This window comes from Lissotriton vulgaris, chromosome 3_1 (assembly GCF_964263255.1).
Source record: "Lissotriton vulgaris chromosome 3_1, aLisVul1.2, whole genome shotgun sequence".
NCBI lineage: Eukaryota > Metazoa > Chordata > Amphibia > Caudata > Salamandridae > Lissotriton > Lissotriton vulgaris.
In genome coordinates this window covers 290516510-290532017 of record NC_141689.1, presented here as the reverse complement: position 1 = coordinate 290532017, position 15508 = coordinate 290516510, and positions in this window count along the sequence as shown.

The window sequence follows — 15508 nt, the reverse complement described above, 5'->3', positions numbered from 1 at the left end:
TAACAGAGTTACTACAAACGTACGATGATGAGGCATTATCTTATGTCGATGACATCTATCTTACAGACGGCGATTTGGACGTGCACTTGAAAAGAGTGAACACCATAATACATGGGTTCGCATCTGAAGGGTATAAATTCAATTTTACGAAATCACGAATTGCCCACCTCAACGTCCTATTTCTAGGCTACGAGTTATCAAGTGAAGTCAAAAGCCTGGCAGCTAACCTTCTAGAGAAATGTGCACTGCTCCACCCTCTAAAGACGCTGAAAAACGTACAGTCAATTCTAGGTTTCCTGAATTTCCGAAGAACGTATGTTCAGAATTACTCAGAGAGGGTTAAACCTCTCTACGAACTAATCAAACCTGATTTCAATCCAACTAATTGGACTCAAACACACACAGAAATTCTACGTTCAGTGCAAACAGACATGTTAGCAAAAACACAGTTAGAAACATGCGACAATGTGCGCAACCTTGTGATCCGAATCATCCCTGGAAGATGCGGATATACATACCTGACCTTTAATGAAGGTGAAAAGGTACCAATAGCATACAAATCACATTTGTAGACACAAGCTGAAATAAAATTCACTCCTACAGAAACATTTTTTACAGCGGTTCAAACTACAGTAGTAAATAGAGAGCTCTCGCACAGGGAAAACGAATAATGATCGTTACACCTGTACCTGCCTTAGAGGCAGTGACAAAAGCGAGCTTTCCAAATGCAAAAGCTTTACATCCGAGATGGATGCAATGGATACTCTCTTGCTGCAACAGACGTTGAATACGTCTTTGACCCCTATCTGAAGACACAAGAATTCCTACAATACGAATACGAATGTCCTCTGCCAACCGAGATTCTGCCTTTAGAACATTACGGATGTATAATATATACAGACGGATCAGCACAGCCCGCAATTGGGGGTAAACAAGCCTATATAGTGCTGCATGCGCGATTGTTAAAGGTCGCTGGCGCGAAGGCTAATTTAGACCTATGGTCACAAAAACTCAATCACTAGGAGACAGTACAGCTCAGTGATGTCAGGGCTAGGGTGGCCTGTGGTCTAGGGCCCGCCCCACTCAGCATTCGGGGGTACCCGTGTGGCAAAATGCATCAGTCATCTTTGGGAGGGCGTTGGTGGTTGTTGTGTTCTAGACCTGCTTGTCCATCTGTCTTGCATCCTCGTTAGAATAGCTGTGCAGGCTGCCTGTCCTTTTACTGCTGTTAAATACTGTTCCGCCTAATGCGTGAGGTTTGGCATGTGGAAAGCGTCCGCCTAATGCGTGAGCTTTGGTAGCCTGATCGCATGCGTAGCGCCGTAGGTACGTTAACCTACGTGACCGCGCCCTGTCTCCTGTGCTCACTATTCTGGTCGTTTTCTAGGGAGTGGCTGTGGGCTCTTCTTGCTCCCCTTCGTGTTTCTGCAGATCCAGCTGTTTTGGAGAGGGATTTCACCGGAGGCTTTCGGGGATCGTTCTCAGGGGGCGTGGCAGTTTCCAGCTTGCTCCATTTTCAAGATTCCTGAGTAGAAGAGTCGTTTTGAGGATCCAGAAGGAACGTCTTGTCCTTCAGAGAAGTAGAGTATGTCGTACTCTACAGGTAGGGAATAAGAAATCCGAGTTCATGGCGCAAAATGTCGAAGTTTACTTTCTTGATTTAAAGGTGACAAATAAGGCTGCTAATTTACAAAAGAATATTTAAAGGCACAGAAAGTCTGAATCTTTTACGTTTTCTTTTCTTTTAAAAACTGTGAAAAGCATCTCATTGCTGGCAAGGGATGTTTAATGTTTTCTGAGGAGCGCAAAGCTAATTGAAGGCGCGTGAATTCATTTCTATCACAGATTATCTAGGCGCAATTCTTTCTTGTGATTGTTTTGGTGAAAAGGCCAAAAGGTGTTTTTAGCTGGAGCTTATGTGAAAGACAATTGTGTGATATTTTATTTGGGTGGCTCTTCAAACTTTGGTAAAGGAGTCAATTTACTAAAGTGTGGTGTTTTTTCTTTAAAAGGAGAATCTGTCGCAATTCACAAGGGAAAAGAGAATTAACAACATTGTGAACAAGAATGTGATTAATGACTATATATAATTACAAGGAGTAGATTGAATTCATAGAGAGTTTGATTAAGGGCTTGAGTTCTAGAAAATTCTCAGTCTTGGTTCAAAGGTCTTTAGCCAAACTAGGATTACGGAATGTTTGGTTAATAACTTTTCCTTTTCAGATCTCCTTCCCTGCTGTCCCCTTCCTAATTCCCTTTTCCCCCCGCTTGATCACTCCAAGATTCTGTGTAATAATTACATTTGGAATTGGAGGTATCGAGAGGTGGGTCCTTATTACTTCACGACAGACCCTGAGGAAGACGTCGTCTGACAGAATAGTGAGCCCACGAATTATTTTTCCTCCTGGTCTGTACGTGAAGTCATAATGACCACCATCAATGATATAATGTCAGCAATCATGCGTATGCAAGCAGACTTAAAGGAAACCATGAGTGCAACTGCATTGTTAGCAGCTAAGGTAGACAATATACAATTACAGAGTACTCCTCTTCCTGAAGAGGTTCAAGAAACTGGTGCTAGTAGGGGAACTACGAATATAGCTGTTACAGTGCCCCCCCAGATTCCTTTAGCAGCTCCTGAACGTTTTTCTGGGGACTCTTCTAAGGTGCAAATCTTTTTGACCCAGATTGAATTGCATTTTGCTTGTAGACCAGCTGCGTTTCCAACCCCACAGTCTAAAATTGCATTTTTAATTTCCTATTTGACCGGAGATGCCGCAAACTGGGCAGTTCCTTTGGTCAGACAAGATGACACCTTGTTATACAACTGGAAACGGTTTGTGGAGGAATTTGAAAAGGTTTTCGATCGCCGAACTGTAACTTTATCTGCAGATCGAGAACTACTTCAGTTGAAACAAGGCAATAGGGACCTAGTTTCTTATTTGTCTCACTTCAACAGATTGATCGTCGAAACTTCTTGGACAGAGGAAAAAAGAGCAGCTCTCTTTTATCAAGGTTTAAAAGATGATCTAAAAGATGTTTTGGCGCAAATTGATCCTCAACCAATTATTTGTTCTGAATTGATTAATCTAACGCTGCGTTTAGATCACAGACTCTCTGAACGAAGATCAGATAAAAAAAGGACAGACAAACCTAATTGGAGATCTGAAGCTAAATCCAGGCCTCAATTCACAAACTCTGAAACTGGTTCTGAGCCAATGGAAATAGGAACCTTAAGACAACCTTTGTCAAAAGAAGAAAAAGACAATCGTCGAAAGAACGGACAATGCCTTTACTGTGGTCGAAAAGGTCACTTCGTGAAGGACTGTTTGACTAAGCCTAAAGGAAGATTTCCTAACTCTAGTAAGTCAGCAGCTCTGGAAAAAACAGATCAAAAATCGGAAAACTAACTGGCCCAAGATGTTTGAAGGGAGATCTCTTGGGAACCATTGCCTTCCCTTCTGTGAACTCATGTGTCTCTAACTACAAAGCACATTTTAGATTAGCCGTACAAATCAGGTTAATTCGTGAAACATGCCAAATGGAAGTTTTAGTTGATTCTGGAGCTACAGGTAATTTTGTAGATTTAGAAACTGCCCAACGCCTAGGAATCATCTGTGAGCAAAAAGAGACTCCAGAAATTGTCCAATTAGTGGATGGAAAAATTTTAGCTGGAGGGCCAGTAACCATGCAAACTTCTAAGGTCGTTATGTTCTGTGAAGATGCTAAGCAACAAATACATAAGGAAGAGCTCCAATTTGATGTTATCCAAGCACCTCAGTATGGTTTTATTCTTGGAATGCCTTGGCTTTGTTTACACAATCCAACCATAGATTGGCGGAAGAGAGAACTGGTTTTCCTGTCTGACTTTTGCCACTCTTCTTGTCTAAACGCCTTAAAACCAACTTTAAGTCAATTGGCCACAGCAGAAGAAAAAGAAACACTTTTACCTAAAATTTACAAGGAATTCGCAGAGGTCTTCAGTGAAGCTAAGGCAGCCCTCCTTCCTCCTCATCGCAGCTATGACTGTCAAATTGATCTCGTACCAGGTTCTAGTGTCCCAAATTGTCGCATCTATGCTCTGTCTGAAAAAGAGAACCAACATTTAAGACAGTATCTTGATCAATATTTAGAGAATGGTTTCATCCGCCCCTCCAAGTCTCCGGCAGCATCTCCGTTGTTCTTCATTCCAAAAGCAAATGGGGAATTGAGGACCTGCATCGATTATAGGGCGTTGAATAAAATCACTGTCAAGAATAAATATCCATTACCTCTCATCCCTGTTCTGTTGGACCAAGTTAAAAGGGCAGAAATTTACACTAAATTGGACCTCAGAGGGGCCTACCATTTGGTTCGTATCAGGCAAGGTGATGAATGGAAGACTGCTTTCAAAACTCGATATGGATTATTTGAGTACTTGGTAATGCCATTCGGACTGTGCAATGCACCAGCGGCTTTCCAGTTTTTTTTGAATGATGCCTTGAAAGAATTTTTGGATCTTTTTGTTATCGTCTATATAGACGATATTTTGATCTATTCCGATTCTGAAGCTGAACATGAAGGTCACGTCAAGAAGGTTTTGAGCACTCTTCAGTCTCATAACTTGTATTGTAAACTATCTAAATGTGATTTTCATGTTCGTGAAGTTGAATTTTTGGGAGTTCTCCTCACTCCAACTGGAATGAAAATGACTGACAGAAAGATTAAAGCCGTTGCTGATTGGCCCACTCCGACATCAGTTCGAGACATACAATGCTTCTTGGGATTTGCGAATTTTTACCGTCGCTTCATTGATCACTTTTCTGCTGTGGTAGCTCCCATCACACGTTTGTTGAGGAAGAAGGTGAAATTTGAATGGTCCTCAGAAGCTGAAAATGCATTCCAGAAGCTAAAAAAGGCCTTTACTGAAGCACCCGTTCTCATGCATCCCAACGTAGAAGAACCTTTTATCATTGAAGCTGACGCCTCTGATGTAGCCATAGCAGCCATTCTTTCTCAAAGGCATCACACTACTGGTCAAATGCATCCGGTTGCTTACATGTCTCGAAAATTAAATCCTGCAGAGGAAAACTATGTTATAGCTGAAAAAGAACTACTTGCTATACTAGAAGCCTTCAAAGAATGGAGACATTACATCATGGGAGCAAAGTTTACTGTGACAGTATATACTGATCATAGAAATCTACAGTTCATGAGCTCAGCTAGAATGCTAACCCCGCGACAACTCAGGTGGATGATGTTCTTTGCCGAGTATGACTTCATAATAACCTTTCGTCCAGGTCAAGACAATAAGAAAGCTGATGCCCTGTCCAGAAAAGACTCTTCTTTGCATCGCTTTGAAGGAACTCCTCAACCTATAATCGATCCTGGCAAAGTAATCAGTGTGCTCTCGGCAGATCAATTTCTGGAGAATATTCATGAAAGTTTTCCTTCTTCTCAGTGGAAATCATGGTTGAACTCCGACGTTAATCAAACCATCAAAGAAGGGATACCTTTCCATGGAAAACAAGTATATCTGCCCTCTTTGCAATTACAGGAAACTGTGTTCAACTGGTTACATTCACATCCTATGGCAGGACATCCAGGCCCCAGAAAGACTGTGGAGAAAATACAAAAGATGTTTTGGTGGCCAACGCTGCAAAAAGACGTAATGAAGATGGCTAATGATTGTGAAGTCTGCGCAAGATTTAAATCCGATCACACTAAACCAAAAGGTTTTCTGCAGGTTCTACCTACACCAACTGAACCATGGAAACATATTTCGTTGGATTTCATTACTGACTTGCCACCAATCAATCAGCATACTGTGATTCTAGTAGTTGTGGACAGTTTAACCAAATATGCACATTTCATTCCTTGTAAGCAATTACCTTCTGCTGGACAATTAGCACAGCTATTTTTGCAACATGTGGTGCGCTTACATGGCCTACCTTCAGTTTTGCTTTCAGATCGAGGTTCTCAGTTCTCTTCCAAGTTCTGGCAACAATGGTGTAAAAATCTACAAATCACTTCCAATATGTCCACCAGTTATCACCCTCAAACTGATGGGCAAACTGAAAGACTGAACCAAACTTTGAAACAATACTTGAGATGTTATGTTACGGACTCTAAGAAATCTTGGTTAGATTTACTTTGGATTGCTGAATTTGCATACAATACTTCGCCTCATTCATCAATCGGATCCTCTCCGTTTGAGGCGCTTTATGGCTATGAACCTAACACCATTCCGTTGACTTTACCCAATGATGGGAGTGGTGTGCCGGCAGTTAGAGACTCTGTACAACTTATGCAAACTATCCATCGTCAGGTTCAAGATCGCTTGTTACAAAGCAAAAGGAAATATAAAGAGCAGTATGATAAAAGGCATCGTTCAGGTCCTAAGTATGCCCCTGGAGACAAAGTTTGGCTGTCCACAAAGAACTTGAACTTTAGACACAAGAGTATGTTTCAACCTAAATTCATTGGTCCTTATCCAGTTCTGCGTCAGGTGAACCCTGTGACATTCAAGCTGTTGCTGCCCAGGTCTCTACGCATTCATCCAGTGTTTCATACTTCCCTTCTTAAACCTGCTAATCAAAATCTGGCTCCCCGTCCAGCACCGATTTTAGTTCATGGTAATTGGGAATATGAGGTGCAGAAAATTTTAGATTCTAAACATCGGGGCTCCAGGTTGTGGTATCTTGTCTCCTGGAAGGGATACGGTGCTGAAAATGATTCCTGGGAGACGGCTGACAATGTTCATGCCCCTCGCTTGGTACGCCGTTTCCACCTCCTTCACCCTCTGAAGCCGGGCCCTAGACCACTCTTGGGAGGGGGGAGTACTGTCAGGGCTAGGGTGGCCTGTGGTCTAGGGCCCGCCCAACTCAGCATTCGGGGGTACCCGTGTGGCAAAATGCATCAGTCATCTTTGGGAGGGCGTTGGTGGTTGTTGTGTTCTAGACCTGCTTGTCCATCTGTCTTGCATCCTCGTTAGAATAGCTGTGCAGGCTGCCTGTCCTTTTACTGCTGTTAAATACTGTTCCGCCTAATGCGTGAGGTTTGGCATGTGGAAAGCGTCCGCCTAATGCGTGAGCTTTGGTAGCCTGGTCGCATGCGTAGCGCCGTAGGTACGTTAACCTACGTGACCGCGCCCTGTCTCCTGTGCTCACTATTCTGGTCGTTTTCTAGGGAGTGGCTGTGGGCTCTTCTTGCTCCCCTTCGTGTTTCTGCAGATCCAGCTGTTTTGGAGAGGGATTTCACCGGAGGCTTTCGGGGATCGTTCTCAGGGGGCGTGGCAGTTTCCAGCTTGCTCCATTTTCAAGATTCCTGAGTAGAAGAGTCGTTTTGAGGATCCAGAAGGAACGTCTTGTCCTTCAGAGAAGTAGAGTAGGTCGTACTCTACAGGTAGGGAATAAGAAATCCGAGTTCATGGCGCAAAATGTCGAAGTTTACTTTCTTGATTTAAAGGTGACAAATAAGGCTGCTAATTTACAAAAGAATATTTAAAGGCACAGAAAGTCTGAATCTTTTACGTTTTCTTTTCTTTTAAAAACTGTGAAAAGCATCTCATTGCTGGCAAGGGATGTTTAATGTTTTCTGAGGAGCGCAAAGCTAATTGAAGGCGCGTGAATTCATTTCTATCACAGATTATCTAGGCGCAATTCTTTCTTGTGATTGTTTTGGTGAAAAGGCCAAAAGGTGTTTTTAGCTGGAGCTTATGTGAAAGACAATTGTGTGATATTTTATTTGGGTGGCTCTTCAAACTTTGGTAAAGGAGTCAATTTACTAAAGTGTGGTGTTTTTTCTTTAAAAGGAGAATCTGTCGCAATTCACAAGGGAAAAGAGAATTAACAACACTGTGAACAAGAATGTGATTAATGACTATATATAATTACAAGGAGTAGATTGAATTCATAGAGAGTTTGATTAAGGGCTTGAGTTCTAGAAAATTCTCAGTCTTGGTTCAAAGGTCTTTAGCCAAACTAGGATTACGGAATGTTTGGTTAATAACTTTTCCTTTTCAGATCTCCTTCCCTGCTGTCCCCTTCCTAATTCCCTTTTCCCCCCCGCTTGATCACTCCAAGATTCTGTGTAATAATTACATTCGGAATTGGAGGTATCGAGAGGTGGGTCCTTATTACTTCACGACAGACCCTGAGGAAGACGTCGTCTGACAGTGAGCTGAACTACAGACTCTCAATATGGCGCTTGAAAATACCGATCGCGAATTCCCCACACTGATAGTGTGCGATTCGTATTTCTGCGTTGAATCTTACAACGAAAACTTGCAGAGCTGGGTTAAAAACGGGTTCAAAAATTCAAAAGGAGGCACAATTAAGCATAAAACGCTTTGGGAACAAATAGTTCTTTTACAGAGTCATCAGCGTGATGGCGTTCACGTTGCCGGGAATTCATTGGCTGATGAAGCCGCGAAGGCAGCTGTGCAAACGGCTTCCGTAGCTACAATCGCTCGCTCAAAAAGAGTAATAGACGGTGAAACTTTACTAGCAGTAAAAGCCTCAATGGAAGGCAATCATGCAGCGTTACCTCTAAACTATCCACTCACATATACATACATAACTGATGCAAACTCCATTCCTTTTGCTCGAATCTCTGGAGTGGGGGACAGAGTAATTCCAAACAAGAAGCGGAGAGCTTACTTAGTTCAAGAATCACATATGGGAGAGGGTCTGACACATCAAGGGATCTTGAAATCACTAATAGAATTAGAAGAGATGTACTGGTGGCCAGGAATGAGCATCCAATGTTATGAATTTGGAATAAACTGTGATACCTGTTACAGATACCACAGCTTTGAGGACCACCAGATACCTGACTACCGTGTAGCCAGCCCAGTTCACATGGCACTGTTAGACAGCAGTAGACTATCTACACGCAGACATCACCATGGACAGATGCGGTCCCACAACTACTAGGACAAAATGGATGAGGCCCCAGCGCTCGGCTGACACCAGAACTGTTATAAAGGATTTGCAAGTCTTTATCAGCACATACGCAATTGGCACGCTACATTCTGACCAGGGTCCTGCCTTTAGCTCTCGAGCTTACAAAGAGGCCATGGCTAGCTTGGGCGTTGCATTGCGGTATTCTAGTCCCTTCCATCCTGAGGGTAATGCGGTAGTGGAAAGAAAAAAACGTGACATAAAGCAATCCATAACAGCTAAGGTATTAGGTTTGGGTGATGGGTGGGTCAAACATCTAATAAGTGTCCAAAGTAGTCTTAATAATCTGCCAAGAAATTCTCTGGGTGGAATCACTCCATACGAATTACTATTTGGTACCAGAATGTTAATCAAAGACCTCGATTGTCAAACTTCAGTGGTGGAGCAAAAACCCTTTGATGTAAAAAGATCGTTTGGCTGTTTTACAGGACTTAAAAGAAACAAGAAGAAGTCTGAGTAACACGATACAGAAACCAACGACCACTGAAGAAAAACCACCTGTCCCGGCAAGGCCTGTCTGGATTCCAAAGATTAGGGATCTAATCAGGGAAAAGATTACGGTAAAGAAGGAATTTGGGCCTTCTTACAGAAAAGCAGTACCTGTCTTGGCAATCCAAGGAACAAGATCAGTAGTACTACCGCCCCTTGCTGGTAAAAGGGATAACAGAGTTGTGTCTATCGACCTGGTCAAACCACAACATGTGGCCAATAATAAGTAGTAGGCCCAGTGGACTCTCAAGATGTAGCAGAAGACCAAATCTTGCTACTATCCAAGAGGTTCAAACTGAAAGACTTATCACCTTTGATAAATCCGCCGTACAAAAAGAAGGACAATGTAACAAAGCCATGGAACTCGTGCCTCTTGAGACCCAAATAACAGTTCGTCAAGAAACACCTGTCTACAATGATGTAGCCTCTGACTATACCAATATGACAAAGGAAGAAGCAACTCCAAAGATTAATAACAATCCTGATGCAATTCCAACAATTGACAGAACTGCCTCTGGCTATTTTATCAACTTTGATACCTTCTCTGAGGATCCCAGTGAACCCGATGAAACGCCAGCAAATAAAACTCTCAAAAAAAAAATAACAGAACTCTTTCATCAACTTGAAAAAACATATCTGGTTTCACCATGGATTGAATTTTGGATTGTGTTAGATGTACTTTTCCTCCTGCTCTGGCTCATTCTGGTTTTAAGCGTGGGAAGAATGATAGATGGAAAATGCAGTACAATGGACACAGCAAGTCAGAAAATCAACTTGGTCCTGAGACCTCACAAATCATCCCATCATGAAAAAAAGAGACCTCTCATCAGTGAACATCACAGCCGTTCCCATACCTGGTGGTATAGCATGGGACAGAACTGATTATGACATCTATGGCCCGGTGGAGCTGCTGAAGATCCCACACCAGTTCAAGGTTTCTTTGAGTGACTTTGTATCACCCAGCACATTTTCTGATGATTGGGACTTTGAGACTATTAATAATATGATGTCAGATTTAGAAATGTCTGCAAAATTTACAGAACATGAATACTTAGAAGGTTCATCAAACCATGAACAAATGTATTGTTTTAATCACTATGGTCACCATTACTTGCATAAATCTGCAAACCCTAGGAATGTTTTTACTTATAATCAATGGGAACATTGTCCAATGCCGCCAAAGGGCAGCTCAAAAACATTTTATGAAACGTTTCCATACTTCTCAGGGTTCAATGTTACAAATCCAGAAACTTTTTATTTAAAAAATGTGAATAAGACAGGAATGAAAACAATGTTGACCAATACTAAACAAATTTATTCTGCAAACTTTTATGCTCAGCTGTCTACATTAGGTTTTGACTTTTGGAAAAACAACATTGAGACAAACACTGTATGGGGCACAAAAGACTGGCAGGTGCAGGGTTTAGAAGCCCTGTTCAGAGCCTGCATTATACCAGAACAAATTATGTTTTTAAATGACACTGTTCAACAAACTTCTTGTCTTGGTCTGGCTAAGATAAAAGATTTAAATAAACCGTATATACCTAAACCCACATCTGAGAATAATGATACTACAGAAAAGGAGGTAGACGTACCATATATTTTAAAAACACAACAGAACTAATCCTGATTGGAAAAAATGGTTAATCTGGACCACAGACACTAATAACTGTCATGATAGATTCCTGAACAAAACACAGGGGTTCAAAATGAACAGGCCAGATCAAAGATATTCCCTGAGACAACATCCAGGGATAGTAACAACATACAGTGTAGGAAAACTATGCCTTGAGTGGCTACAGACATCCACACTTCCATAAATCAAACAACACTTATCTTTACTTAAAGAAAGCAATGATTTGCGAGATTTCTTAATGGGGCATCGCAAACCACAGCAAAAACGTTTCATATACGCCGGTATATACGCTGCGTACAACGAAGCTTGGAAAATAACGCAAATGGAAACTGCAGAAAGAATACGAGAAATTGATCGTATTAATTTAGAGAAAGCTCTCTCTGTAGTGGACAATGGGTTAACGACTCTGTCCTCCAGAATATATTCTTTGGACAGCATTGTATCCTCTGCAATAGAGCAGGACTTGCTAATGTTACAACATGGCCAGTCTCAATTACGCTCTATAATGCAGTTAGGCTGGATGTGGCAAAATCTTTGTTCAGGCTATGTGCCATGGTGTCTAATCAACACAACGTCATTGTTTGCAGTATTTAGCCTTACAAATAAACAAATCTCTTTGGCACAAAGAGGAGCAGACTATACGGTGCTGAGCATTGAAAAATTAGAAAGATTACCATTGACAGTTTCTGAGAAGCCTGTCATTGAATGGATAATACATTGCACCATTACGATACCAGTGACGATTTTCCAATTTCAGTATTGTCTACAGCATATAACAGCGGGTCTGTATGAAAGGTTGGGTAAAGAATACATTAAGTCGACCTGGACTTTACCTTACACACACAAATACAATAAGGGAAAGGAAGTATTCTTTAGTGATAAAAATTGTAAGAACTCACTAAGTGGTACACTTTTGTGCCAAGGTATTAATTTACACTGAGCCTGCGAAGGTTCTGCAAATAACCTCTCTTGCCACCTGCACGGTACACCCTCCACAGTGATAGAACCAATTTTCAGGCAGCTATCCAATGGCAGCTACGTTATGCTCAATAATCACAGCTGTTGTGGCATGTTGCCAGGAAAACTTTATTTTGTTAGTGTGTCATCCAGGGTCACATGTTGTATGCAAGTATTGTATCCAAAGAGCAAGACAGACAGTGGGACGGCATTATGGCCTTCACTGAATATCTCTTCTATACGAATTGATACTTTAGGCAGAATGAAAGTCTTTTTTTTTGCAAAAGACTGTGCCACTGACCTCGTCTAAAGAAACGTATGATCTGCAAGTTGCAAGGACGTCTGCAGAGATACATGCATTATTATCAACAAACTGGCCGGTACATTTCGCAGAAATGTTAAGTCGAATCTTAAACATGTCTGATACCAGTGGCATTGCACATGTACTTAAGACGATTTTTTCGGGACTGTTAACACCATTTGAAGCAGTCCTCTGCATTTTTCCAAATTTCGTGCACTCTGTGTTCGGCGGTCTGCCTCTCATTTTGGGACTCCTAGCAGGAATTCTATTTTTATTCCTTCTGCTCCGATATGACAAGTCCGGTCACCAGCGATACACAGAATAACATGGCACAATGCCTTCTTGCCATGAGGTATCGTGAGAGGATTACACAGATTCTTGGCTTGGCTCGTTTAAGAGATCTGAACACAACTGGGTTTCTATAGTTCAGACCAATCTGGCAAGATTGCATCTTACCTGGTCTACGATGCCTGCTTTGCGGAGAGGAATGCGTGTTGGACATTTGTCTTACACTTCCATCAGTCCTGCCATCGGATGTTGACGCCTTGCTAAGTCCGGTAACGACTCATGCATTGTGTTGTCCCCAACGGCTACCAATCCTGATGACGGCTTTCATTGTGGTCTCACCAGTAAGTCTAACTGAGAGTGAGATACTAGGATCAATAGGCACACAGGTACCATCTGATATGAACATTGCTAACGCGGCACTTGGCGCTGACGGCAATACTTCTCATCTGTGCACATTTGATCTCCTTGATGAAATAATTCCACTCTCACCAACTGTGGTAGATGATTTCTTTGCCAGCTTAGACGATCTGATGTTTTCTCCTGACACCGAGAATAACTCTTGATTGATGCACACAGCGTTCCCTGAACTCTGAAATTCGGCCTTCCCGTTTTTAAAACAAAGACTTCTAACTTTGGGACTCTATTTTTCTCAAACGATTGCATTTTTTTTCTTCCTCCCAAAAACATTGACCTTTTTGGCACAGACTAATCTGCTTAAAGTAGAACTATTCTTAGAGAACAAGAAATTATTTTTGAACACTTCCTAGAGGAAATATTTGGCCTTGTCCTCAATACTATAAACATTGATATGTTATGTTATGAAATGGTCTCGACCTTTTTTTTGTATTTAAGAGCCATTTTTCATAAATATAATTACATGGTTCATTCAGTTTGCATTTCTGATATGAAACCTTATGCTTAGAATGACAACATTTTCCTAAAATGCGTTCAGTAGAAATGCTCAAATTTTCATGTACAACCATTTCAAGTGCATTTCATGTATTTTGGGGTGGGATTGTAAACACATGCCTTAGATATGTTCAGTGTTTATACATTTAGTTATTGAACTTAAGATTGTGGAGTGGGTGTTTTAAATAAATCTAGGACCCTAGTGTAATTTTCCCGATTCATGCCCTTATATAGGTATAAATTACCCGATCCTTATATAGGCATAGAAATCAATACCATACTTGGACTGAGCCTATGCAGCCCAAATACGGCATGGCTACTTCCACTAAGTTCCAAGAATCAACAACGATTTCTTAGAAAAACTCGCCTTCAGCAGCTAGGGACTTCCCCTCGCCTGAATACTAATTTATCTAGGAAATCATGGAGTTTTCAAAGAACTGAGTCTTTGAGTGACGTTATTAAGTCCAATCATACGTCAAACTCGGCACCTTCAAAGTATAAATTTGCCTACATTTGCCCAGACAAACACACGGTTGTTTGGAGCAGATCGACTAACTACTTGCCCAACGCCCTGCAGCAGCAAGTGCCGAAGGAAGCCGACCCTCCAGCTGATGCACTGAGAGACGCTGTCTTTTCTCCTGCCGAGAAATCCAGCTCCAGTGTTTCCAGGCTACCCTTGCGGGTTGCTGGGAAATCGAGTCCTGAGAAAGAGATACAAGACCTCCTTCATTCTAAACTAAGGTACGGAGCTGATGATACCCTTAGAGAATTCTTGGATAGATTCTTGGCAAAGAATACAAAACTTAAGCTACACCTCACTTACTTCTTCACTTGTACTAGACTTAGGTTAGGTACACCGGGGTAGGCGTTTTTTAAGAAGCACCAGTTGAGTACTTTTAGTTATTATTTTATCACTGTATGTATTTTATGTATTTTATCGCTTAGAAACCATATCATGCTTTTACAGTACTACTTTATAATACTTATCGTATTATATACCTTGTACTTTATAACCAGTATTACGATTGTAGCAGTACATTTCTTATGCATGAGAAAGAAGACTGTTCAATAAATACATTTTATTGAAAACGCATGTCTCTCTATTTTCTCAGCACCTCTGGTGAAACGAAGCATGCACGATTAACTGAGTAAAATAGGTATCTATTGTTTACGCGACTCTAGAGATTGATTTCTTATTCTTGGGAAACAAAGTTGTCATGTTTATGCGGTTGTCAGAAACTAATCCCTTCTTGTTTATTCGAGAAAGTTTCTAGTGACCTCTGATCTAGCCGGCACTCACAATAAAGTTTAATATATACGATAGAGGCCTAGTCGACCTCAGTCCTACGTCTAATCTATAGTATATGTTATTCCAATGCGCAGAGCCTATTGGGACTATAGGAACTACACTACAAGCATTTCCGCAATGTGTTCCTGGGTCCTAGGCGCAGCTAATTTCTGCGCTAGAGATATACTCGGGCGCCCCCTCCCCATAGTAACGAGCTTTCTTGCAGCGGGCACAGTGGAGCAATTCCTGATCCACTGTCTCATTATGCTCTGTGACAAGTGTTCGTATTGCTGGCAGTTTTGCCGGAGAGGGGTTGACTTCATACTCCCATTCGGTTGCGGAGATATCGGAGGCCAGCTTTTTAATGTGGCACCGGATATCTCGCAACACTCCTGCCTGGGCTCCAATGCACACCCCTCTAATTGTAACCTTAAAGGCTTCCCAAAGCACCCCCGCGCTGTCGACAGTGCCCTCATTTTCTCTGAAAAAGTTGCCTATCGCCTCAGTAGCTGTCTGTTTAAAAACCGGGTCTGCCAATTCTGTGGTCTGCAGACGCCATGAGTAAGGTGGACGTTCGCACGTGGGAACCTGCAGGTCCAGGATTACTGGAGAGTGATCCGACAGTGTTCGCACTTCGTGCTTCACCCCCGTCACCCACGAGCAAGCAGTCTCAGAGAGCAGCCAGAAGTCTATTCGGG